This window comes from Macrobrachium nipponense, chromosome 47 (genome assembly GCF_015104395.2).
Source record: "Macrobrachium nipponense isolate FS-2020 chromosome 47, ASM1510439v2, whole genome shotgun sequence".
In the NCBI taxonomy this organism is placed as follows: Eukaryota; Metazoa; Arthropoda; class Malacostraca; order Decapoda; family Palaemonidae; genus Macrobrachium; species Macrobrachium nipponense.
The window spans coordinates 1,572,873-1,598,672 of NC_087222.1; the positions used below are offsets into that span (position 1 = coordinate 1,572,873).

The 25,800-nt window shown below is 45.9% G+C and overlaps 1 pseudogene; it reads left to right on the forward strand.

Annotated features, from left to right (window-relative positions):
* Nucleotides 1-799: 799 nt before the first annotated feature.
* LOC135204663 (gastrula zinc finger protein xLCGF3.1-like) overlaps nucleotides 800-25,800 on the forward strand; it is a 55,618-nt pseudogene continuing 30,617 nt past the window's right edge.

The window sequence follows — 25,800 nt, forward strand, 5'->3', positions numbered from 1 at the left end:
CTTGGTCAATTGCATTAACAAGTGTATCATATATGGTTTTCATTGGGATCCTGAAAGAAAAAATAGAAAACCAATTCAGAAATATATGGAAAACAAATGAACTGCAGTCAGGCTTTAGTGTACAAAGAAGAGGAGTTGATAATTTATATATCTTAGAATATTGCATTCAAGAAATTTAGAGGAAAAAAGGACCCATTATTTGCGGTATCAATTGATGACTAATGTGCTTTTATTTGCAAATATGCTGATGGGAAGGTTGAAAATAGAAAAGAATATATAAAAGATTTATGGTATTGCAGAGAGGAAAAACTTAAACGAACATTAACAAAGGAGGAATAAAAACAAGCAGGGGAGCCATTTAAAAAACTAATTCCACCTACTACTACTAATACCCATCGGCTAGAGTACTTATCATTATTCTAATTATCTATTAATAATTAAATAAATTAGCTACATTTTTTCATTACTTCACAAATTATTATATCTAACTTTCCCCTTATCATCAATTAGGTTTGAATCAAAACATCAAAATTCAAATGGGAACCACGAACGAGAAGTCCTTAGGAGACGACGCCCAAAACGTAAACAAACCGACATTACTGGAATCCATTATTTGCCTTAAGAATACCATTAAGTTATCCAGTCTGATAGTAAATTGCATGAATGTTTAATTATATTCCCACTGATTACTTACAGTTATCCACCAATTGACTTATTAGAATGAATGAAAACAATCGGAACCACTTTTAAACCAGAACAACAAACATAAATACTGTCAAATAGAAGACGCCTAAAATGTCAACAAAGCGACGCCATTGACTGGGATAGTAGAATAACTTTATTCAAACTTTTTATCTTTTATAATAATTGCCGTCTTCAGAATCAAGACAATTCTTAATCAATCGTAATAATTGATAAATTTCAAAGACAACTGATAATTACGGTAATAATGTGAGTTATAGATGTTTATAGATTATATAATTAACTTATTATTATGGTACTCCTAGGTTACCCTATAGACCTTATTAGCCTTCTATGGGGTCTTAACGTAAGACTGTCTAAATGAAATGGGTTATATTTTATGATATCTTAACGATTTACTCATAGGGTAATGTCAAGTTTAAGTTGTAAGTTTCTGTAGGATCTCATTGCTGTAGGCTATAGGATGCCTGTATCCGGTATCCTGGCATACTTTATCCTAAGACTGTCAGGTTCAATGATACTGTATGATTTCTTAATGATTTCACAGAAAGTTTAGGTACGGCAATTTAATCTATAACTTTATAGCCTAGGCTAGGCTATAGCCCCATATCCTAGGATATTTTTTTCAATTTATCAAAAGGAGAGTAGAGAATTTCTGCTACGAAATAACTGGTGCAAATTGTGTCTTTCACCAGTTTTGTCGTTTATTTTTACAGGTATTCTCTTACTTAAATGGGATTAGGTTCCAAAAAACACATCGTTTGTTGTAAAAGTCGTATCTCGAATATAGCCTTACCTACACTGGGGTAATCAGTATCATCCTAGCAAATATGGTAGCCTAGCCTACACTACACACTATACTCTATACATATGTAGCATAGTAATGATTTAAATCGGCTAATTCTCTACATTTAATGCAGTTTGACTTGTGATAATTCAGTACAAAGAGAAATTGAATAACACTAACAAGAGTTAGCCTAGCGTAGGGGAAAGAACCGAGAGGACTAGCTGATCCAGCCTTGGCCGCTTGTTGATCCACCCTCTGAAAAAGTACTTTAACACGTCCTGACACTGGAGATGGGTACCAATCATGAGTCATTGGTGGTGAGAGCAACACCTCGAGACCTATAATCTCCTTTCGAAGTAAGCATTTTCTCCAAAATTAGAAATTAATGTCATATTGTAAGATTAAAGAAAGGTTAATGAAAGTCTAGCCATGCGCAGTGCAAACATACCTCCATGACGCTTCCGAAATTTTTACTTAAAACTCCAAAAATGTAGAAGATTGACGCCATCTTGATGTTTGCGGAGTCACTTGTGTCCATAAACTTTCAATTCCATGTGCTAAATCAGCACACCACTTGTACCCATAGATGCTGAGACATTCTTCACAACAATCGGAAACAATGACGCCATCTGCCTCGGATCCAAGGAAAATCACGATTTTTTGGTAGAAAGAAGAAGAAGCGTGTGCTAGATAATTGTTTAAATAAATAGTTAAACATCAGTATAATGTTATGAATTGTATAAATGTTTTACATATTCATGATAATTAATTTGAAAATATTTGTTGTTGAAAAAGTAACTAGATTCCTGACTCAAATATCAATAGTTTTGCTGTGAACAGTACCTAGGGGAAACAACCGAGTGGACTAGCTGATCCAGTCTTGCCCGCTTGTTGATCCACCCTCCGAAAAAGTACTTTAACACATCCTGACACCATAGATGGACACCAGTCAAGAGTCATTGGTGGTGGGAGCATCACTTCGAGACCTCTACTCTCCTTTTGAAGTAAGCAAAAGTACTTTTTCAGAGGGTGAATCAACAAACGGGCAAGAGTGGATCAGCTAGTCCACTCAGTTGTTTCCCCTATGGTGTTGTTCGCGCTCTCCAATTGTTTATCAGTGTTGCCAATAGGTATAAGACTTACACAAAACTGGGGAAATAAGTGAAATTAGCGTATCTCTTTGTAGTATACATATATACATATTAGAGCAATTTTATCATTATTCCATTGCTAAGACAACTAGAATTCATGGAAACAGTTTGTGAATGCATTGGCATATGTAGGAAGCTCTACTAAATTGGCAACAATGAAATTTTGCCATTCCTAGCATGCAAGCATTAAAGGTTACATTTATTTCTGACATACAATTATTAAAAATAAAAAAGTCAAAATAGTAATATAGACTTAAATCAATGAAAAGTGCTAGAAAAAAAAAAAAATTGTCATAAACAATTCACTAATCCGTCGTCTGCTCAGCAATGGTTTTCTGCAGCCAGATGTACGACAAGGCTGGAAATTTTTTCCTGCCATGACCAGGGTCACCAGATGGGATTGTCCCATATTTATTACATTTGTCCTGTGTCCCGTCTCAACCCTCCCCGGGACGCCTTTTGTCCCGTATTTTCAATATTTGAAAAAAATTTACAATATACAAATGAAATTTTGCAATATACGGGGTGAAGGCAGCTACCCAAAATTGGCAACAGTGCAGTGGTCCGAGAACGAACAAATCTGTCTTGGTATTTGATTTTTTAAACATAAGGCAGCATGTCCGACATAAAGTGTAACAAAAAAGTAAAGAGAAAATGTACTTTTAGACCAGAGTGGCAAAATTACAGTGATTTCAAGCAATGGCTCGTCCCCCAAAACAACAACAAAAGCGGAGCATACTGCAAAATATGCTAGAAGAATTTTAGCATTACGCACGGTGGACTGAGGGATGTGCGACAGCTTGGATCAACAGCAGCACAAATCAAATAAACAAGGTATGGTTTATATATATATATATATATATATATATATATATATATTATATATATAATATATATATATATATATCTATATATATAATATTTTTCATATATATATTATTATATATATATATATAATATATATATATATATATATATTATATACACTGTTCCCCCCGTATTCGCGGGGGATGCGTACCAGACCCCCCCGTTAATAGTTGGAATCCGCGAATGTTTGGAACCCCTATAAAAGCGCTAAAAACAGCCTATTTCTTTAGTAAAACTTAAGAAAAACCACTAAAAATTTTCATACTTAGTTTTTTTTAATAGTTTTATCACACAAAAAAAAGTGCATTTTATGATGAAATTGATCACAAAAACCAGGAATTTGTGGATATTTCTCATAGAAAAAATACCGCAAATGCGCGAATTTTTCCGCGAATAATGGCGGGGAAACATTCCCCGAGAGAAATCCGCGAATGTGTGAGTCCGCGAATACGGGGGGTCCACTGTATATATATATATATTGTTCAACTACCACTCCAATTTAAGTGTCCCTTATTTCAATTTTCAAAATCTGGTCACCCTGGCCACGACTTCACTGTCAACAAACTCTCAACGTAGGTCAAGTGAACTTTGGATTGAATTAAAGACCAAAATGTGATAATTACAATCAAATAAGCACTTGGAGGATTTCAGTTTTGTGATGGCAGTAAGGATAAAACCACCGATTACAAGGTAAAAAATGAATTTCATTTCAAACCAGGACCCTGGGAATGAGAAGTTTCATACTTTCACTAATATAGGCAACAAAATGTTGTTTTGTTGTGCTGATTACAACTGCAATCTTGAGTAAGATCAATAAATGTTACATATATACGCTAACATTGTTCAAATGAGTGCTGGGGAGGTTGGGAAGGACGTTGGATAAATGCCAGTTATGAAACAGACTGGAGGCGGACGACCCCAGATTGGATTTAAAAACTGCCTTGAAAACATATTTTACAAAGACCTCACATGCTTATTTTAGTTCGTATGGCACTTTCATATATCACATTATGTTGAGGGAACTTCAATCTTTTGAATGGTATGCTTAAAAATGTAATTGTATTCTTGTTTCACCAATTAAATATTGAGTGAATAAGGGTGATCCACCTGAGTACGATGGATCTAAGGCAGTTGTTTCCACTAGAGGAGGATTTATGCTACGAAATAACTGGTGCAAATTGTGTCTTTCACCAGTGTTTTTTGTTTCTTTTTGCAGGTATTCTCCTACTTACAATGGGGTTAGGTTCCAAAAAACCCATCATTTGTTGGAGAAATCATATCTCGAATATAGTCAAACCTACACTGGGTAATCAGTATCATCCTTACATATATGGTAGCCTAACCTACACTATGCAGTATACTCTATACATATGTGGTATAGTAATTATTTAAATCAGCTAATTCTTTACATTCAATGCAGTTTGACTTATGGTAGTTCAGTAGTAAGAGAAATTGAATAACACTAACAAGAGTTAGCCTAGCACTAACAAGAGTTAGCCTAGCATATACTATGGTATATATATCGTATACATATATAGTAGCCTAGCCTACAGTATACTATATATTACAAGTATGGTATGGTAATTATTAATATCAGCTTATTTTGGATGTTCGTTGCATTCTGGTGTATAATTCAGTACAAAAATAAATTGAACACGAATCAGATTCAGTCTAACGTTGTCATAATTGAATGGTGTAAGGCTGCTGATGGCTACATATAATTATAAAATACAAACATAGAATATACATCTTTTCCAGGTAAACTTTTAAAAAGTCAATATATTCCTTCATTGTATCCAATAATAGTGTTTTCTAAGTCGAAATACAGCTTGAAAATATGTAGTTGTGAACTAAATTATTTTCTTGTAATAGATTGCATTGGGGGGGGGGGCATGTTTATTGCGTAAAAAAAATTGATTCAGTTTGCTATTTTCACTTTATTTCATTGTGATACGAGCTTTACGTTCCTTATCTTTTATCAGCGTCAAAACAATAGTAAAATATGTTTTTTCTTGCCAGGTATTTTTGATTGAAAATAGTTTTCTATCAATTTTATCTACAGTTGTGTTTGATGGTATATCAAAGTTTACAGGAGTTTTATCCTTGTGCTGATGCACGATAAGTCATTAGCAGCTTGAACATTGTTTCTCAGCTTCAGCTACAGCTTTCAGTTTAAATTTACCAGTATATATCTACTGATATTATACCATAGGGAATAAAGTTATTACATAGAAATATAAAAGTCCTATTCTATATAACATCATTTATAACTTAACTAAAGTAATTGTTTACTATTTTGAAATACAAGCAAGGCAGATGTTGTTATCCGATTCGGTTATACTTAGCTAAAAAGTTGTTTTCTAGCTAAAAAGTTGTTTCTCGTTCAGTTTTTCATGACTGTACACCCATGTACATAACAAGTATAACGATAAAACTACTTTTATCATACTCTTTTAGCTTTTTTTAACTTAGTTATCTAGAAGATGGGATAAAGACCCTGCCTGAGGGGGGGGTATCAACCCGGTATGCTTCACCTATTGCATGGTAGTTCTCTCAAATTTTTAATGTTAGATTTGATAAACTTACTGGTAAATCTTGGCCTAGAATGAGAGAGAGAGAAGAAAAAAAAATTTTACCTTTTTCAGACTGCTAACGTTTGCTCCATGTCTGTATTTATCATATCTTCTAATACAATGAGTTAAAAAACCAAAAGAGAATGATAAAAGTATCGTCAGTAACTTATACGGCGCTCCCCCCATATTCCCTATTTTGTTAGTTAAAACTCAAGAAAAACTCACTAAAGATGTTTGTACCTGTTTTTTTTAATAGTTTTATCACAAAAAGTATATTTTATGGTGAAATTGCTAAAACAACTCAGGAATTTGTGGATATTTCTCAGAAAAATACAGCGAATAATGGGGGTATATGTTCCAGAGAGAAATTCGTGAATACGTGAGTCTGTGAATATGGCGAGTTGACTGCAATCGTTGCTTAAATGCTAAAGCCATAAACAACTGAATGAAAACAGTTGTTTGTTCCAATACTTAATACAAACCCTCAGTCCTTTAACATATGGAATGTAATCAGCGCCAGCTGGAACCGGTCGTAAGCTTCGAACAAGGTAGTTCAGTAGTTAACTGCTTGTCCGATAGTTGGGTGTCCCACCCGGCTGGGGGGTGAAGCTTCACTTTGCTTTCGGCCACCATCGGCGACAGACATGTTGTATGCCGCTCTGCCCGAGTGCTTGTGGTGGATAAAGCTTGTGAGTACTTTGTGTTTGTTTATTGTATTGCTGCTCATGGATCGTGATTTGATGGATTCCCACAAGCCGGAGAGACCCCCTGCCCCCCCATCAGCCGCAGATTGTGCCCTGGTGTGGAGGGCCGTAACTGTGGTTCATTCAGGTCTCTCGTAGAGGTAGACCCTCATGATTTATGCACTTGGTGTCAAGGGCGTGAATGCTCTCGCACCGAGCCATGTGATTTGTGTATTTTGTGGTTGGAGGAGCAGTGGGAACGATACGAGGGGAGGAAGAAGGCGCGTAAACTGGCCAAGGAGTCATCAGAGGGCTCTCCAGTTACTCCTTTGGTTACTGACACGTCTTCCTCTTTCCTCCCTCTGTCTCAACTCCCGCGTATGGCTCCTTCCCCTTCGGGGGGAGTGTCGCGTTCCTTCTCTTCCCTCGATCAGTCGAGCGTAGGGGAGGGAGCGTGACACCTCAGCATTCAGCTTTACTCGGGGTCTTCCCCCCTATTAACCCGACCTTTCCTTCTTCAGGTAAGCTTGCTGCAGGTGACGATCTCAGCCAGGTCTGGTACTCACTTGGGCTCCAGGGGACACCGAGCACTCAGGGGCTGCTCCAACACCTGAGACGTTGACCACAACGACGGTGTTGACGCCGGGTATGCTGTGCCTCCCCACCTTATGTATATGCAGCACATTGCCATGGTGACCCCGACAGCTGCAGTCCAGGCTCCGCTGACGGGGCTACCGAGGAGGGACATCACCCCGCCACCTGGCTTCGCTGCTCTTGGCCCAGCCCCTGACTTTCGGTGTCCCAAGAACTTCCCCGTTCAACCTGCCGCCAGTACCCGTAATGTCGCTGACCACCCCCAGTACTGCCTCCAGTTCCTGTTGCTGCTGCCGCTCCTGTACCAGTTCCTGCCATCGTCCCAGCCCATGGTGTTGCTGCCCCCACCGCAGGTTCCTCCGGACAGGTGTAGTCAGGCCCTGTTGCTTCGGCAACTGCCCCGGCTCTGTCCTGGATGGAGGACCTGACGGTGGTCCTGAGGAAGCTGACGAAGAAGAAGAGGAAGGTGTCGTCGTCTTCTTTGTCGTCATCTGCAGCCGCTTCTTCCCCTTCGACTTCCAAGGCTTCACGGCCGATGAAGAAGAAGGCAGCCTCCTCCCCCCCACTCAGAAGTCTCGCTCAGAGACCTCTAAGGGTCTGCCCCACTCCAGTGGGACATTAGGGGCTTCCGCTGGTCCTCCTGTTCCCTCGGGAACAGGGCCCGCCTCTCCTTCCACAAGAAAGAAGAAGCCGGAGGGGCACCGGCTTACACCGGTACCTCCTCGCTTGGCACCAGAGGTTCTGCCTCGGCACCAGGAACCGTCTCGGCCTCTCGTTCACGAGAGGTACCGAGTATACGGTTGCCCACAGGTGACCGTGCAGCCAGGGTCCAGGCAGCCGAGCCTGCTTGCTGCCAGGACCCAGGCACGGAGTGGAAGACTGGTGGCAGTTGCCCAGGTGACTCCTGCCAGGCCAGCAATCGCTCTCGTGGCGATCTGCCGGCTGAGGAAGAGGTCCTCCCGGTCGCCAGGACCAGCCTCGGCTGGCCCAGGTACCGTGACTGTGATGCGCCGTGAGGACGGGCCTCGCTCCCACCGCGACAGTGGACGATGCCGGTCTCCTGACAGCCGCTCCCACCGGGATCGGGCGGATAGGGGGACTAGCAGCAGCTCTCCTGATGCTCGGGACCGTCGCCGCTGTTCTCGGTCCAGCAGTTCTCCCCAGGGGAGACTAGGCCTGCAGCTTGATCGTCACCACGGGTTGGCGATCGCCTGCAGCCCCCCCAGCACACCGGTTCTGCTGGTGGGCAGGAGGGGGGAGCGTCAGGTCTGCCTCTCCTATCCCTTCAACCTCCTTGGGCTACACCGGGAGGAGCGAGGCGATTAGGAGCGACCGCAAGGAGTGCGCTTCTCGTGGTCCCTCCACGAGGGCATACGAACCTGGCACGGTCTTGGGACCGACCAGATCGTACGCCCAAGTGGTTGGAGGGGACCAAGAGGGGTCTGTTGTGGTTCCTCCTGTGGAAGGAGGAGGGTCTCGGGAGGCGTTCTCCTTGGATGAGCTTGACGGTCCATCTCCCCAGGACGCAGTCACTCCTGAGATCCAGAGGTCTTTCGCAGAGGTCATAGCGCTGATTCGTCAGCACAACGACCTCGGGGAAGGATCGGTGCTCCCGCCACCCTACGAGCCTACATCTAGGCTGGAGTCGTTCTGGGGTCCTAAGAAGGAACCCAGGATGACGGTGGGTCCGCCCCGATCAGCCTTGACCGATAGTGTGCTGGGCCAAGTGGACTCTCTCGTCTCCGGACAAGAGGGATCACTTCGGTCTGGCAGGTCGTACAAGCTACTTCAGAGGACCCACTGCCACCCAAACAGGTTAACCTGGAGCTGACTAGGCTAACTCCGGGTGTGTCTCTTCAGCACCTGCTGGCCGAGAACCTCTGGCTCGCAGCAAGAGGCATTGGCTTTGGAATTGACTGCCATGGCAGCGTTCCAAGCAGTCTCCTGGCTGGATCTGTGGTCCCTCACAGTGTCTAAGGTCGCGGCCTCCTCGGGAAACATCACTCCCGAAGGAGACCCGGCTTTCGAGAGACTGTGCCAGTCTGGAGGTAGGGCTATTTCCTACCTGGCCCACCAGACGGCCAACCTGTGGGCCAACCTGGTTCTGAGACATAGGGACGCAGTCCTCACTCGAGTGACCAGGTCGGCAGGGCGTGAGGCGGCTTTGTGTCTGAGGAACGGACCGGTGCTGAGTTCCTTCTCTCTCTTCCCCAGAGAGATGGTGGACACTGCGGTGGAACAGTGGTGCACTGATATCAGTGACCGCTTAGTCCACCAGGCAGTCTTGGAGGCGGCTGGGCAGCCTCGAGCCACTGCGGCTAAGCCTAAGAGCTTAGACGACGGCCTCATCGAAGCTGAGAGGAAAGACTTAGCCTTCAACCTCTTCGGTAAGGAGTGACCATAACCAGCCCTCCTTCTCCCGAGGAGGAGCTGGGAAGAAGTCGAAGAAGGGGAAACGCTAGGGACAGCGTTCCCCCTCACCTGCTGCCGGAAGTGGGGGGGGGGGGGGGTTGTGCCTGGCAAGCCATTGGGCAACTTGGCAGCGCTACGGAGCCGAGACCTGGATAGTGGATGTCCTTCGGGAGGGATATCTACTACCCTTCGAGTCGTGGCCACCCCTCACCTCCAACCCAGTCCATCTACAGACGTACATCCCCGGTTCTGCCAGGGACGTAGCGCTTCGGCAAGAAGTGGAAGCCGTGCTGAGCAAAGGAGCTGTGGAGATCGTATAGGATCAGTCGCCGGGCTTCTACACCCGACTTTTCCTGGAGGAGAAATCATTGGGGGGCTGGCGCCCGGTGATAGATCTCTCTCCCTTGAACCGATTCGTTCGCCAGACTGGGTTCGTGATGGAAACGGCACATTCAGTGCTCGATTCCATCAGGGAGAACGACTTTATGCTTTCTGTGGACCTGAAGGATGCCTATTTCCAGATACCCCTCCACCAGTCCTCCAGGAAGTACCTCCGCTTCATCCTCGACAGGATGGTGTACCAATTCAGGGCACTTTATTTCAGTCTCTCAACCGCCCCACAGGTGTTCATGCGAGTGTTCACTCTGGTGTCTGCTTGGGCCCATTTGGTAGGGATACGTCTTCTGAGGTATCTCGACGATTGGCTGGTCCTGGCGAGCTCCCGCTCACAGTTGCTACAGGACAGGGATCGACTCCTTGAGTTTTGTCGCGATCTCGGGATCGTGGTGAACTTCGAGAAGTCAGATCTCGAGCCCAAGCAGAGGATGAAGTACCTGGGCATGCTGATCGATACGGTAGCAGGGCGGGTCTTCCCCGCAGATTCGCGGATCAGCAGGTTCAGGGAGGAGAGCTGGACAGTTCCTGTCTCTACAGAAGCAGCCAGCTCAGCAGTGGCAGGTCGTGATTGGCCACCTGTCATCTCTCGAGAAGTTAGTCCCTCACGGGCATCTTCACCTGCGGTCTCTTCAGTGGAGACTAAAGGAGAGTTGGTCACAGGCAAGAGACCTGCCATACTTCCTTGTGTTTCTCACGGAGGAGGTGAGGCAGGACCTAGCTTGGTGGCTGGACGTTGGGAACCTTGTAAGAGGAGTGCCTCTTCGCACTTCCTCCCCTGGAGATGCTGCTGTTCTCAGACGCGTTGACCGAGGGATGGGTTGCACACCTGGAGGATTTGCTGGCTGCAGGTGTGTGGGATCATCACAACAAGCACCTGCACATCAACATCCTGGAGCTCAAGGCAGTGTTTCTCGTTCTCCTAGAGTTCCAGGAACACGTGATGGGACACTCAGTGGTGTTGATGAGTGACAACGCCACAGTAGTGGCATACGTCAACAAACAGGGGGCCTAGTGTCCCTCCCGTTGCACCAGTTGACGTTGCAGGTGCACGAGTTGGCCGTAGCTCGCTCAGTAGAGCTGTCAGCCTGATACATTCCAGGCAAGAGGAATGTAGTGGCAGACAAGCTCAGCCGTCGGAATCAGGTGATAGGAACCAAATGGTCCCTGCACCCAGACATGGCGGAAAGGCTCTTCAACCTGTGGGGGCGTCCAGTCGTGGATCTGTTCGCCGCCCGGCACAACAGAAAACTCCACTTTTTCTACTCAGTTGTGCCGGACCCATGGGCAGCTGCAAAGGACGCTCTTCAACACCTGTGGGACAACCTCTTTGTGTACGCTTTTCCCCCTTTCTGTCTGATTCGCAAGGTGATCAGCAGGGTGCTGGTCACCGCGAATCTTCGGATGATTCTGGTGGCGCCCAAATGGCCTCAGGCTGTTTGGTATCCAGACCTGCTGGCTCTGCTCGACGAACACCGAGAGAGATTCCCCCTTGGCACAACCTCCTGTGCCAGCCACACGTGGAACGGTACTACCGGTCGGTTCGGTACCTGTCTCTTCACGGCTGGCTGTTATCCACCATCTCTTGCGAACGAGAGGCTTTTCTCGCCGAGCAGCAACAGAGATGGCTGGGTACCTCAGGCAGTCCTCTGCAGCTGTGTACCAGGGGAGTGTCGACGCCTCTTCATTAGCACCGGGGTTACCAAGAAGGAGGTGTCCAAGAACACTTTCTTTTTGGCTTCGTGAGGTGATCAGGAAGGTGTACGCTTCGGAGAGGAGTGACGACACCAGTACCCTTCGTCCAAAAGCCCACGAAGTCAGAGGTATTGGTCCAACCCTTGTGTTCCGCAAGAACTTCTCCGTGGCACAGGTGCTGAAGGCAGGGGTTTGGGCCAACCAGATCACTTTCACATCCTTCTACCTTCGGGATATTGCCCACAGGTCCTTGGACACCTTTTCCTTCAGACCTGTGGTGGCTGCTCAACAAGTTGTGTAGCTTACCCAGCTCCCGAGCGGACAGAACAGCATCGCACTCATGTGTGACTGCGAAAATGGGCGAGTGAATGAGAGTGTGACTGGCTTCTCTTCGTCCCCCCTTTCTCTCCTCTACCTGTGGGCAGAGGGCTGCTGTCATTACTACGCTGGACAGGCGGCCGATGCAGGTAAGCTATACAACTGAGCTCCGTCCATCCCTTTCAGTAGGGACAGGAGTGTTTTCCACCACTCCCCTAACAAGGGGGGGAGTGGATGCCAACAAGAGACAAACCCATGACCTTATATTTGGCTCTTGAAGTAGGAACTAGTTCTTGCTTGCTATTCATAAGAGGCACACTTGCCTCCCTCTTATGAATTTGGTCCAGAGGTCTGGCCACTGATCGTGCGGTGCACACCCCGATCAGCTGGGCAGAGGCTAGGATCCCTCCCTCTGCTCTTACGACCAAGGAGGGAACCAAGGTCGGACGAACACCAGTCTGTTCTTAAGACTCAGATTCCACCCATCAATAAGTGAGTCTTCCATATGTTAAAGGACCGAGGGTTTGTATTACGTATCGGAACAAATCACAATTTGTCGTAAATTGTATTTTTCCTAACTATACAAACCTAAGGTCCTTTACACATAGTCCCACCTCATGCCACCCCTCATTCTGCTTCCAGGCAAAAGGGAAGCTCACTTTGCGGGACCCGACTATCGGACAAGCAGTTAACTACCGAACTACCTTGTTCGAAGCTTACCACCCGTTCCAGCTGGCCCTGATTACATTTCATATGTTAAAGGACCGAGGGTTTGTATTACGTATCATCAGCCCTTGCTCGAACCTGCTCCCCCCTTCCAAATCCACGACAAAACCTTCTTTTCCTGCTTCTAAGTCTTCCTACAAGCAATATAACTATCCTTCAATCTCTGCTAGGTGCCAGGTTGCACCTGTTTTGGGAGGAGTGGAATTGCAGAGGGGCAGAACGTTTGGTGGTCCAAGTTCTTCACCTCAGTTACTCGATTACTTTCAAAACTCCTCCTCTCTCCAATGCACAGATCGCATTGTCGACTTACTCTCCAGGCTTGGAGAGGTTTGTAGATCTGGCCCAAGAGGTAGAAGCTCTCATTCAGAAGGCGGCAATAGAGTTAGTAATCGACAAGTTGTCTCTGGGGTTTTACAACCACCTTTTTGTAGTCCCCAAGGCATCAGGGGGCTGGAGACCCATGTTGGATGTGAGCGCTCTGAACTTTGTCTCGAAAACAAAGTTAAATATGGAAACAACCCACTCGGTCCTAGCGTCACTTGGCCTAGGAGACTGGATGGTCTCCTTGGACATGCAAGATGCTTATTTCCATTGTGATTCATCAGGGATCAAGGAAATTTCTTCGGTCTGTTTTCATGGGACAAAATACTCCAATTTCGAGCACTGTGTTCGGGTATTTCAATGCTTCTCAGGTGTTTAATTTTTCCAAGTATTGGCACCTCTAGGGAAGTGAGACATCTCCTGGGTATCAATGTGGCACTTTACCTGGACAACTGGCTTCTCTGCTCCTCCTCGGAAAGCCAGTGCATGAAGGATTTAGAGAGAACTCTTTGTTTGACACACTCATTAGGGATTCTTGTCAACGAGAAGAGATTATAACTGATTCCAACTCAGAAAATTCTATATTTGGGAATGACTTTCAATACTCAAGCTTTTCGGGCTTTTCTTTCCCTGAAAAGAGTTTAGTCGTGCCTTCAGGTAGTTCAGGAGTTCTTGAACTGTCGATCTTGTTTCACTCCAGTGGATGAGTCTTCTGGGCACCGTATCATCAATTCTTCCTGAGGCATCGTGTACAGGAAGTCCCAACCGGACTCGAAGGTGTTTGACATCACGAAGGAGATAAAAAAGGATTCAGCATGGTGCTCTTGGAACCCCGACTCTCGGAAGCATTTCTTTCTTCCTCTCCACCAACCCTACAGTTCTTTTTCTGGCACTTCTGACGTAGATTGGGGAGCAGTCTTAGGAGAGATAAAAGTGTCGGGAATATGATCGACAGAGCAGAGTTCCTTTCACATCAGTGTAAAGGAGTTACTAGTGGCCCATCTGGGTCTGCAAGTGTTCGTTTTTGCCAGATCACAGGGAAGCGGTGGTAGTACATGTAGACTACTCCACCGCGTTGTCTTACATTCGAAAGCAAGGGGGAACATGCTCTTTCTCACTTTACAAGAAAGCAAGGGACCTTCTTTTATGGGTGGAAAGGAAACAAGTGTCTCTGATTCCTTGGTTCATCCAGGGGAGGATGAACGTTTTGGCGGACAAATTGAATCAAGGTTAACAGGTTCTTCCATCAGAATGGACTCTTGATTCCAAGGTTTGCCTAGACCTTTGGAAGATATGGGGAAAACCGGCGAAAGATATGTTTGCCACTCCCAGCAACAATCGGCTCCCTCTATTTTGCTCTCTAGTTCCAGAGCCTCTAGCATGGTCCGTCGACGCAATGCTGCTGGACTGGTTGGGGCTGGACGCTTACGCCTTTCCGCCATTTGGGTTGATAAGGCTAGTTCTGAACAAAGTCCGTTTTCATCAGAATGTCTCTCACTCTCGTAGTACCATTCAGGCCAAGAAAGGAATGGTTTCCAGATCTTCTCACTCTACTTGTAGACTTTCCGAGACTCTTACCATCTAAGTCTAAGAAGTTACTACTCAGACAATCACATTTTGCAAGTTTCCGTCAAGGGTTGTCTGCTCAGGCCCCGACAGGCTACAGACTGTCAGGAGCCTTGTCAGAGCAAAAGGCTTTACGAGAAGAGCTTCAGAAGCTATTGCTAAATGTAGAAGAGCTTCTAACAGACTGTACCAAGCCAAGTGGGGAGCATTTAGAGGATGGTTTAAGCAGAATAAAGTCTTCTGAGATCTCTATAAGAAAGATAGCAGACTTTCTTCTTTTCCTAAGAGCATCTAGACGCTTGGCTCCTTCAACAATTAAGGGTTACAAGGCGATGTTTGCATCTGTGATTAAACACATAATATGGACTTGTCTAATAATAGTGACCTCTTGGAATTGATTAAGTCTTTCAAAATTTCTAAGAACTCAAAAAATTCAGTTTTGTACATGAACTTCCCTGACAGATATATACTTAGCTATAGTCTCCGACGTTCCCGACAGAATTTCAAATCTCGCGGCACACGCGACAGGTAGGTCAGGTGGTCTACCTTACCCTTACGCTGCTGGTGGCGGATGTACGAACCACTCCCGTAAGCTTGTCAGATTTTTTCTCTGTCGGGGCGGGAAACGATAAAACAACTGTTGTCGGTTCCTCTCGATAGTTTTCGATTCTCGCTTGCCTGGAGTTAATTTGGACTTCTTTTGGTGACGTATTCGCTTTGTTTGGCTTGGCATACGCTGATTGTGGACCGGTTTGATTTTGAGTTTGATTTCTTTAACGATGTCTGATCTAGATTCGGTAGTTAAAACTTCGGTTTGGTTTAGGGTTTGCGTGAATGAAGGATGTAAGGTGAGGTTGCCGAAAGCTTCGGTAGACCCCCACACGGTTTGCATGAAATGCAGGGGGAATGAATGTTCTTTTGCTAACCCTTGTAGTGAATGTAAGGGATTGAATGAAGAAGAAATATAAGGCTCTCTCTTCTTATGTTAGGAAGTTGGAACGTGATAGAGTGCGTAAGGCTTCCTCTAGAAGTTCTAGCAGATCTAGAATGAGTGAGTTGGATGTGGATCCTAATAGTACTAACGTAGAATTAGAACCTTCTTCCCAAGTTGCAGCCCCGGCTCCCCGCACCGAAGCCGAAGATTCGCCTTCGGAGGCGGCAGCTCTGAAAGCCACGAATCGTTCTATGGATCAGAAGATTCGTCAGTTGGAAGGTAAGGAGAGTGTTAGTGATCAGTGCAGTGTCCCCAGTGTTGTGGAGGGGGTGCGTCTGACCGGCTCCTTAGTGCCTCTAGGCCTAGACCTCTTCCAGACTCCCAGTTCCAGTGGAGGAGGAAAGTCGAAAGCCGCAGGAGGGCTAGGGAGAGCCCCCACCGGTTCAGGCGTCCCCTCGGGCAGATCCTGAAGTACGCTCCCAGGCTGCCTCGGATCGCTACAAGAAGGAGCTCCTACGCCAATGCTTCTCCTCTTCGTCGTCTCCCTCTCCGAAGAGAGGTTGGAACTCCCCGGATGCGTCGCGCCCGTTGAAGAGGGCTTGGAAGGCTCCCTGCAGTCCTTTGGCTTCTAGTCCGGAGGTTTTCCCGGAAGAATGTCGGTGGAGGCGAAGAAACCCAAGAAATCCTGTGATCGTTCTTCTTCTCGCGCTCGCGCTCGGCGCCTGCTTCCGAGGAAGAACAAGAAGATTCTCCTACGAGAGTACTCGCGGGACTTCAAGCTCAGATCACGGCGCTAGCAGACTCTCTAGCAGTAGATCACGTAGGAAGAAGGACGTTTTTCTTCCGATCAAGAGATCTAGGCGCCGCTCTTCAGAGGATCGTTCTCCTTCATATGGGGAGGTTTCGTATGAAGGTGGGGGCTCGCGTGAGCGCCCTCGCTCGCGTGAGCGCCCTCGCTCGCGTGAGCGCCCTCGCTCGCGTGAGCGCCCTCGCTCGCCTGGCTCTCTTTCGATTTCAAGGCGCCAACATCGGTAACACGCTCTATGGAGAAAGAAGTTTTTTCTCCAGATTGGATTCCCGCTTCCGGTAAGCGCACTGCACCTGCTCATCACGCGATTTCTTCAACTCCCTCGCGTGGACTTCTCCTCAGCAGCCTCCAAGATTCTAAGAAGGCCGCCCCTTTTTTTCGACAAGTAGGCGTTCTTCTTCCAGATGTCACTCTCCTCGAGTGTCGGATCGTGACTTCTCTCCTGACAGGCATCTAGAGTCTGGTAGGAGTCGTGTGCATGATAGACGGCCTACTGTTAGCCGCTCCCCGCAAGGTAGGCGCCAAGAACCTACTGCACATAGATCTCCTAGTAGGCGCTCGTCTCTTTTAAGGCGTCATACTCCTGATTATTCTCTAGGGGCAGACAACAAGAGTCTTTCAAGCGCCCTTCTCTGTGTAGGCGCTCTCCCGCTTCTAGGCGCTCTCCTGACCGTTTGTCTCTTGGTAGGCACCAGGAATCCCGGAAGCGCCCTTCTCCAAGTAGGCGCTCGTTAGTTTTGAAGCGCCCTTCTCCTGAATGTTACCCTCTTGTTAGACGTCAAGAGTCTCGCAAGCAGCCTTCTCCTAGTAGGCGCATTTCGCCTTCCAGTCGAACTTCCGTTGATCGTACACAACTGGACAGGTATGGAGAGCCGCGGCAAGCGCTCTGCTCTCGATAGGCGCTCTTCTCCTGGCAGCCGCTCGCCTCAGGATAGGCGCATAGAGTATAGTAGGCGCTCGCCTCCTCGTAAGCCGCCCTGTTGGATATTTCCGAGGATTCTCGGAGTAGGAGCCCTACCTCTCTTTCGGCTGAGATTCCGGATACCTCGAAGAGGGAGTCTTATCGTAGACATCCCAGATCTTCTCATCGTTCTCCAGTGGATGTGAACTCTTCTAAGAGAGGGCATTCTCCAACCTCTCGCTCAACTCCTGCTAGGATCCCTTCGTCACCTAAGGATCTTCCGCTGCTCGCCTCGACAAGACGTCCTAGAAGGTTCGGATGAGGAACCGAACACTTCTGCTGCTGTCTCTTCTTACAAGAAGCTTACAGAGCTACTTTTACAAGTTTTTGGGGATCCCTTACTCCTACGGCTCCTCCTTCTCCTCACTCACTTTTTTCAACGGCGAAGACAGCGAAGAGTTCTTCTTGTGTGAGGATGAAGCCAACTCTTTCAATGAAGAAGGCACTGAGGAGTTTTGGTTCCTGGATGGCTTCCAAAGAAGAAGCGGGGAAAACGATGTTCGCTTTCCTCCCTTCGAAGTTATCAGGACGCGCTGGTTTTCTGGTACGAAACAGGAGAGCCCTTAGGATTGGGTGTCTACCGTCTTCGGCTGATTCGGATTTTTCGGCGCTGGTAGATTCGACAAGGAGAACTGCCCTTAACTCTGCTAAGACGACTTGGGCAATGAATGAATTGGATCATTTGCTCAAAGGTATGTTTAGAGTGCTAGAAGTATTTAACTTCCTTGATTGGTCGTTGGGAGTCCTAGCCAAGAAAATTGAAGTGCCAGAGTCAATTTCGCCAGAAGATCTTATGTGTGTTTTGTCTTGTATGGACAAGTCGGTAAGAGACGGAGCGAGTGAAATCGCCTCCCTTTATGGGCCGGGATCGTGAAGAAGAGGTCGGTTTATTGTTCCTTCTTAACGAAGTCGGTCTCCCATGCTCAGAGGTCTTCTTTGCTGTTTGCTCCTCTGTCTACTCAGTTGTTCCCGAAACATCGAGTGCAGGACATTTCGAGGTCACTTTCGGCCAAAGCCACCCAGGACCTTTTGGCACAGTCGGCAAGAAAACCTCGCCCTTCCTTCCCTACCAAGGCTAAGAAGGAAAAGGCAAGTGTTCGAGAACCCTTTCAGAGGGGCATCTTCATCAAGAACCTCTACGTTTAGAGGTCGTAGACCTTCAAGAAGGGGTAAGACTTTCGCCAAGTCTGTTAAAGCCCCCCCCCCAAATAACTTGCAAGTCCTTCAAACAACGGTGGGCGCCAGACTCTTAGAGTTTGCGGAAGTCTGGGCCCAAAAAGGGGCGGATCCTTGGACACCTTTCTATTTGAGGAGAGGTTACCTCATCCCTTTCGTCGAAAGACCTCCCTTGACGACCATCCCAACCTAAGGAACTGACGGCCAGGTACAGAGACCCCATCATGAATCAAGCTCTCCATCTAGCAGTAGATCAGATGCTGGAGAAGGGGGCTATCGAACTAGTGACAGACCATCATTCATCGGGCTTCTACAACCGCCTTTTCCTAGTTCCGAAGTCCTCAGGGGGATGGAGACCGGTGTTGGATGTAAGCGCCCTGAACTTCTTCGTAGAAAAGAAGAAGTTCACGATGGAAACGCCTTCATCAGTGCTGGCAGCACTTCGTCCAGGGGGACTGGATGGTTTTCCTTGGATTTACAGGACGCTTACTTCCACGTACCGATCCATCCTTCCTCGAGGAAGTTTCTCAGATTCATGATGGGGGGGGTTTTAAATTTTTCAGTTCAGGGCTCTGTGTTTCGGCCTCTCGACGGCCCCTCAAGTGTTCACGGGGATTTTGAGGAATGTGGCTCAATGGCTTCATTTGAAAGGGGTGAGGATATCCATGTACCTCGACGATTGGCTAATAAGGGCCAATTCAGAAGATCGTTGTTTGAAAAGGACTTACAAGTAACTTTAGAATTGACGAAGGCGTTGGGACTTCTCGTCAATGTCAAGAAGTTCATCACTAATTCCCGAGCAAGAGTGTGTGTATCTTGGGATACGATGAACTCTCTGAGTTTCGGGCTTTCCCTCGCAGGAAAGGATAGCCCGAGGATTCGAGAGAGTAACAACCTTCTTAGGGAAAGAAGTATGCACAGTGAGGGAGTGGATGAGTCTGCTGGGGACGCTCTCCCTCTCTGGAGCAATTTGTTTCCCTAGGAAGGTTGCACCTGAGACCGCTCCAATTCTTTCTTCATCGGAATTGGAGTCGTCGTTCTCAGGATTTGACGTTCTCCCTGTCGTTATCCCAGGACATCAAGAAACACTCTATGGTGGACAGATCCCAACCTCTTTGCGAAGGGACTGTCTCTTCAATCACAGACCCCAACCTGGTGTTGTTCTCCGACGCGTCGGACATGGGGTGGGGTGCAACTCTGGGAACCAGCGAAGTGTCAGGTACCTGGGTGGGGGACCAGGTATAGCCTGGCACATCAACAGAAAGGAGTTGATGGCTGTGGTGTGGTTGGTCTCTGAAGGCTTTCGAGCCCAAATGTCAGAAGATCGGTAGTGCAGGTCAATGCGGACAACACTACAGCTCTGGCATATATCAGAAACAGGGGGGGACGCATTCCTTCTCCCTGTACGAGACAGCAAGAGACCTTCTTCTGTGGGCAGAAGAAAGAGGAATCAAGCTTCTCACCAGGTTCGTGCAGGGAGAAAGGAATGTAAGAGCAGATCTCCTCGCAGGAAAGATCAGGTCCTTCCCACAGAGTGACCCTTCATCTGGATGTATGCCAGAGCCTGTGGAAGTTATGGGGCAGGCCACACATAGACCTCTTTGCCACGTCAAAGAACAAGAGGCTGGATCCTTACTGCTCTCCGATATCGGATCCAGAGGCAGTAGCAATAGATGCTTCTTCTAGACTGGAACGGACTCGACGTCTACGCGCCCTTTCCCCCCTTCAAGATTCCTGGGGCTAACCATCAAGAAGTTCGTAGAGTCCGATTCAACGAGAATGACCTTAATCGCTCCCTTTTGGCCGGCCCAAGAATGGTTCACAGAGGTTACTGGAATGGTTGGTGGACCTTCCAAGATCGCTCCCGCTAAGGAGCGATCTACTCAGACAACCCCACTTCGACATGGTACCACAAAAATCTCCTCGCTCTCAGTCTGACTGGCTTCAGACTGTCCAAAGTTTGGTCAGAGCGAAAAGGCTTTTCAGCAACAGCTGCTAAAGCAATCGCAAGAGCGAGGAGACCTTCCACCTTGCGTGTATACCAGTCAAAGTGGGATGTCTTCAGACGTTGGTGCAAGAGGAAGAACATTTCCTCTTCCAGTACCTCTGTGACCCAAATTGCGGATTTCCTTATTTTCCTCAAAGAAGAATGTCATCTGGTTGTGTCAACTATTAAGGGATACCGCAGTATGTTGGCGGCGGTATTTCGGCATAGAGGTCTTAAATTATATCCGATGATAAGGACCTGCATGATCTTATTAGATCATTTGAAACCTTTAAGCGTCCTCATATAGTACCGAACTGGAATCTAGACGTAGTTTCTACAATTCCTTGGATCGTCTAGATTCGAACCTCCTGGCTTAGCCTCTTTCAAGGATCTGACGAAGAAGGCTATCTTCCATTTTGGGCCCTAGCTACAGCTAAGAGAGTGAGTGAGCTCCAAGCTATTGAGGGCAATGTAGGGTTTAAGGAAGATTCTATGGTGTGTTCGTTTCTTCCAAGTTTCCTTGCAAAGAATGAAAACCCATCACGCCCTTGGCCCAGGAGCTTTGAAGTTCGTAGTTTATCTTTTCTAGTAGGGGAAGAGCCTGAAAGAACTCTTTGCCCTATGAGAATTATGAAGATTTTCCTTAAGAGGAAGGAACAACTTAAGGCTAATCAAGATGTGCTTTGGTGCTCCGTAAAGGACCCCACTCGGCCCATGTCGAAGAATGCTCTTTCCTTTTTTCTGAGAAGCCTTATTACAGAGGCACATGTTGCCTGTAAGGAAGAACATTTTAGACTACTGAAAGTGAAAGCTCACGAGGTGAGAGCCATCGCAACTTCGCTTGCATTCAGAAAAAATATGTCTGTGCGGAACTTGATGGAGGCGACTTTTTGGAGATGCCAATCGGTTTTCGCAAACCACTACCTACGTGATGTAAAATCACATATGATAAATGCTTCGCCTTGGGTCCTTTCGTATCGGCAGATTCGGTGCTGGGGCAGGGAGCTGAAACTTATCCTGTGTAAATTTTTTATATGTTGCCCTATATTTTATATTGTTGTTTTTTGGTTGTCTGAAAGAGGTTGCAGGAGGCACTCTTTTGTCGTAATATTAACCCTTGTATTTTGGTTAGGTGGTCTGGTGGGTTTTGGCTCCTTGCAGAGGTAGTGGTAAGGATCTGTTAGGTAAGCGGACAAGGTCCCTCTAACAGCATCCGACTTGGATTCTACCACAATAGGGGATCACATATCCCAGTGGTAGATCCGAGAGTCTTTCAGCATCAGGTCACGTCCTAGCTGTAGCTCTCAGGCAATGCAGACTCCAGAGATAGTATCTATGAAGTCGTCATCCTGAAAAGGTGAGAACCAAGGTTTTTATATCCTACAACATTAGTTGTTTCCCGTCTTACCTGTATTATTGAGCTGTCTCTTACCCTCCACCAAGGGTGCCAATCAGCTAAGTATATATCTGTCAGGGAAGTTCATGTACAAAAATGATATTGTTAAACTACAATAAAGTTTTGTACATACTTACCTGGCAGATATATACGATTAATGGCCCACCCAGCCTCCCCTCAGGAGACAGGTGGAAGAGAAAAATCTGACAAGCTTACGGGAGTGGTTTGTACATCCGCCACCCAGCAGCGGGTAAGGTAGACCACCTGACCTACCTGTCGCGTGTGCCGCGAGATTTGAAATTCTGTCGGGAACGTCGGAGACTATAGCTAAGTATATATCTGCCAGGTAAGTATGTACAAAACTTTATTGTAGTTTAACAATATCATTTTCTTGGAACCTTGACGTAGTGCTCAAGTGGCTTTCGAGTTCTTCTTTTGAACTGATGCGGTCCTCTTCGATGAGGAATCTAATCAAGAAGACGTTATTCTTGATAGCTTTAGCTTCAGCAAGACGTATTGGCGAACTCCATGCCATGGAGAAAAGAGTTGGCTTCTCACAAGGGGATGCAGTTTGCTCGTTGATGTTGTTTTCTAGCCAAGAATGAAAACCTTTCGAAACCTTGGCCCCGCTCCTTCACAATCAAGAATTTGACCGATATTCTCGGTCCGGAGGAAGAGGAAAGACTCTTATACTCAGTAAGAGTTCTTAGATATTATCTCCACAGAACTGAAAAAATAGGAGGACCATCTTCTTGCCTGTTGTGTTTGGTGAAGAATCCCTCTCGTCCTCTTTGGAAGAACGTGATCTCCTTCTTCTGGAGAGAACTTATTATCAAAGCACATTCTCAAGTCAATGAAGAAGATTATCCCGTGTTGAAAGTCAAGGTACATGAAGTCCAAGCAGTAGTCACCTCTCTGGCATTCCGACATAATTTGACACTGTCCGCTATTCTGCAGAGTACCTTTTGGAGGTCAAATTCAGTGTTTGCGTCTTATTAGGTTAACGTAAAATAGTTATTACTTTTGTTGGTTTAAATCAGCCTTGTTCCCATTTAAGTTAACTTTTTGCTGAGTATGTTTACTCTTGCGTTACCGTGAAGTTAAGTGGCATAGTCAGTGTTTTTGTGCCTCCTCCTCCTCCTTTGTGTATTAGTGAACTTTCATTTTAACAATTGTTTTATTCTTTTGCTTTGAGTGTTTATAAACACTGGGAAGGTGATAAGTGGACATGGTGGACCGGTCAACGGCAGTTTGGGTCTTGACAAGCTCTCACCAGTACTGTTTCCCTACGCAGCATTTATTTTGATTTGGATATTTCTTTAACGGATTCTGGCAGACGCAGATATGTGTCTCTTGTGCGTGTGTGTCCATGGATCACAGCATTTTTCGCTCAGGTGCTGTTGTCACCTGCGACCTTCACACTGCAGTGGGGAGTTTCGCAGAAGCTGTCATTTGCGACCGCTGATTCTGCCCCTTTTTCCCGTCGGAGGATTTTGACAGGAAAACCAGTGTCGTCGCTGTATCCCGGCACTGGGTTTTGGATTTACCTGCCGTGTTATCCATTTTCGTCCAGCTGCTGTATACGGGAGTGAGAGCAACTTGGCTCGTTAGGTGACAAGTAGGGAGGCTGCTGCCAGGTAAGACATATTATCGTTCCTCTTCTCTCGGGACAATGTGTTGCCCTTCAGTACTTGGCGTACAATATTTGCCCTTCTGTTAGCAGTTTGATGGATTGATCATGGCTCATGATTCAAGCCATCTTCTGGTACTTCACTTGAGGTTAAATTGTGTATTTTTGCCAATTTTGATTATTTATAAATATATATATGTATATGTTTACATGTATATGTTGTCACATTTGATTGTGTGTTGGTATTTAGTGGACTGAGTTTCACATTGCTTAGCTTGGTGTTATAGGTAGGAATATTAAGGTTTTCCTTGTTTTCATTTGTTACTTCTTTCTATCTTATTATTATTAGGCTATTGATGATTTTGGCTAGCCTTATTTTGGATCCAACTTGTTATTATTAAGTATGTTATCTCTCTTGGAATTTTCTCTTGTTTAGGGCTTAGTGTAGTAGCTTTAGGTTTTCTTGTGAGTTCCCGAGAACCAGGTATTTGTTCTCTTGATTATTCTGTGCAATCAAGTGTATTTAATCTCACAAGGTAGATTTCAGTCATTTTTCTAGTTTATAATAAATAGTGTTAAGTTTTCTTGAGTTTCTGTTTCTGTCCTTCCTTGTCACTATGGTACATGTACTGACTGCAATCCTTGAGAATATAAAGACCTAAAAAAGTAAACTCCTGTACTGCCAACCCTGGGAGGTTGTAACAAAAGGTCCCTCAATACCCTGAACAAAGTTGAGACAGTGTTTGAAGAGTGTATTTCTCTTGGTTCTATTTCCGTACCTGGCATGGTGTTAGGAGAAACAACATAGGGAGTGGGTCACTTTGTATTTTTGCTGCTTTGTATCAAGGTTGCTGTGTTAAGGAAAGCTTGGGGTGCTTTTACCTGGAGTACTTGCCAGTTAATTGTTTTTAATACGATGGGTATAGGATTTAATATGCAGCACTGGTCAAGGGCAATATTGTGAACCGCCATGACTGCAAAGGCACTCTTTCGACAAACATCCAAGCTCTCTACTACGTAAGATGAGCACCGATCAGAGACAGTAATATCCTGCAGAAGGTCTCTTACAAGGTAAGGTGCAACAAGCTCTAACAGTGTTGACCGTTGTCTTTTTGGAAGAATCCTGTTATATTTTTTAATTAAGTATACATCCACAGGCCCCCATCCTCGTAATGGGTAATCAGCTGCATAATTACTCGGTAAGACACTGTAATAAGAATGGAATTTTTATAATGAAATTAAATTTTATTGCATACTTACCAAACAATTATTTAATTAAAGCCTCCCTCCTCCCCACAGGTGGATGGTTGGGCAGAATGAATTGACTACATCGGGTTTGTTGTACCTGTTCCTCCTACATCGACGATATTTATTGTTCTTTTGATTTTTACATAGTTAATGTTGATATGTGTATGTATTAGTTGTTCCTACATGATATACAAACCATTGGTCCTTTACATTAGTAAGTACTTTTGGCAAAGCCAGTTTCCTTTTGGCCCTCCTGCGATGCAGATGTGGCTTTGTGAGCTGTTTGCCTGACTGTTGTTAGACTCGCTTTTTCTGGTGGAACTTTCCTTACTTTTTGTATGTGATGAAAATACGTAGTCTGATATTAATTAATATACAAACCCTCGATTTGTGATAGCCTGTGTAGACCATCTTCCTCCAGCATGTGTCTCGGGCTAGAGGTCAACGGATGTTAACATTCAATCCCTATTACTCCTCATGCTCTCTGCTTAAAGGGCGCAACATCATATCCTTTATGATTACTTTTGGGTGTTTCTCTTTGCTGTATGAGCTGTGGGTGAGTTTGCTGGGATGAAACTTTGGAGGAAGGTTGCCGAGCGTCGTCGGAAGTTTTTTTCGCTTCTAACAGAGACCTCGGTACCTGCCCATTTGTCCTCGTTTCTCTCTCCTGGTAATCTTTCCTTATAGTGTTCTCTCCTTTAGGATGGATCTCTCCTTCACCCTCTTTGCTCCCTTGTTGGGCAAAGATGTGGGGGAGGGGTGTTGGGCAGTTTTGGTGACTCTTCACAAGGCCTCCTCATTCGAGCAGGAGAAGTCCTTCTCTACTAATCATATTTGTTTTCTTCAGGTTAACAGTGAACATCATAGGTGCA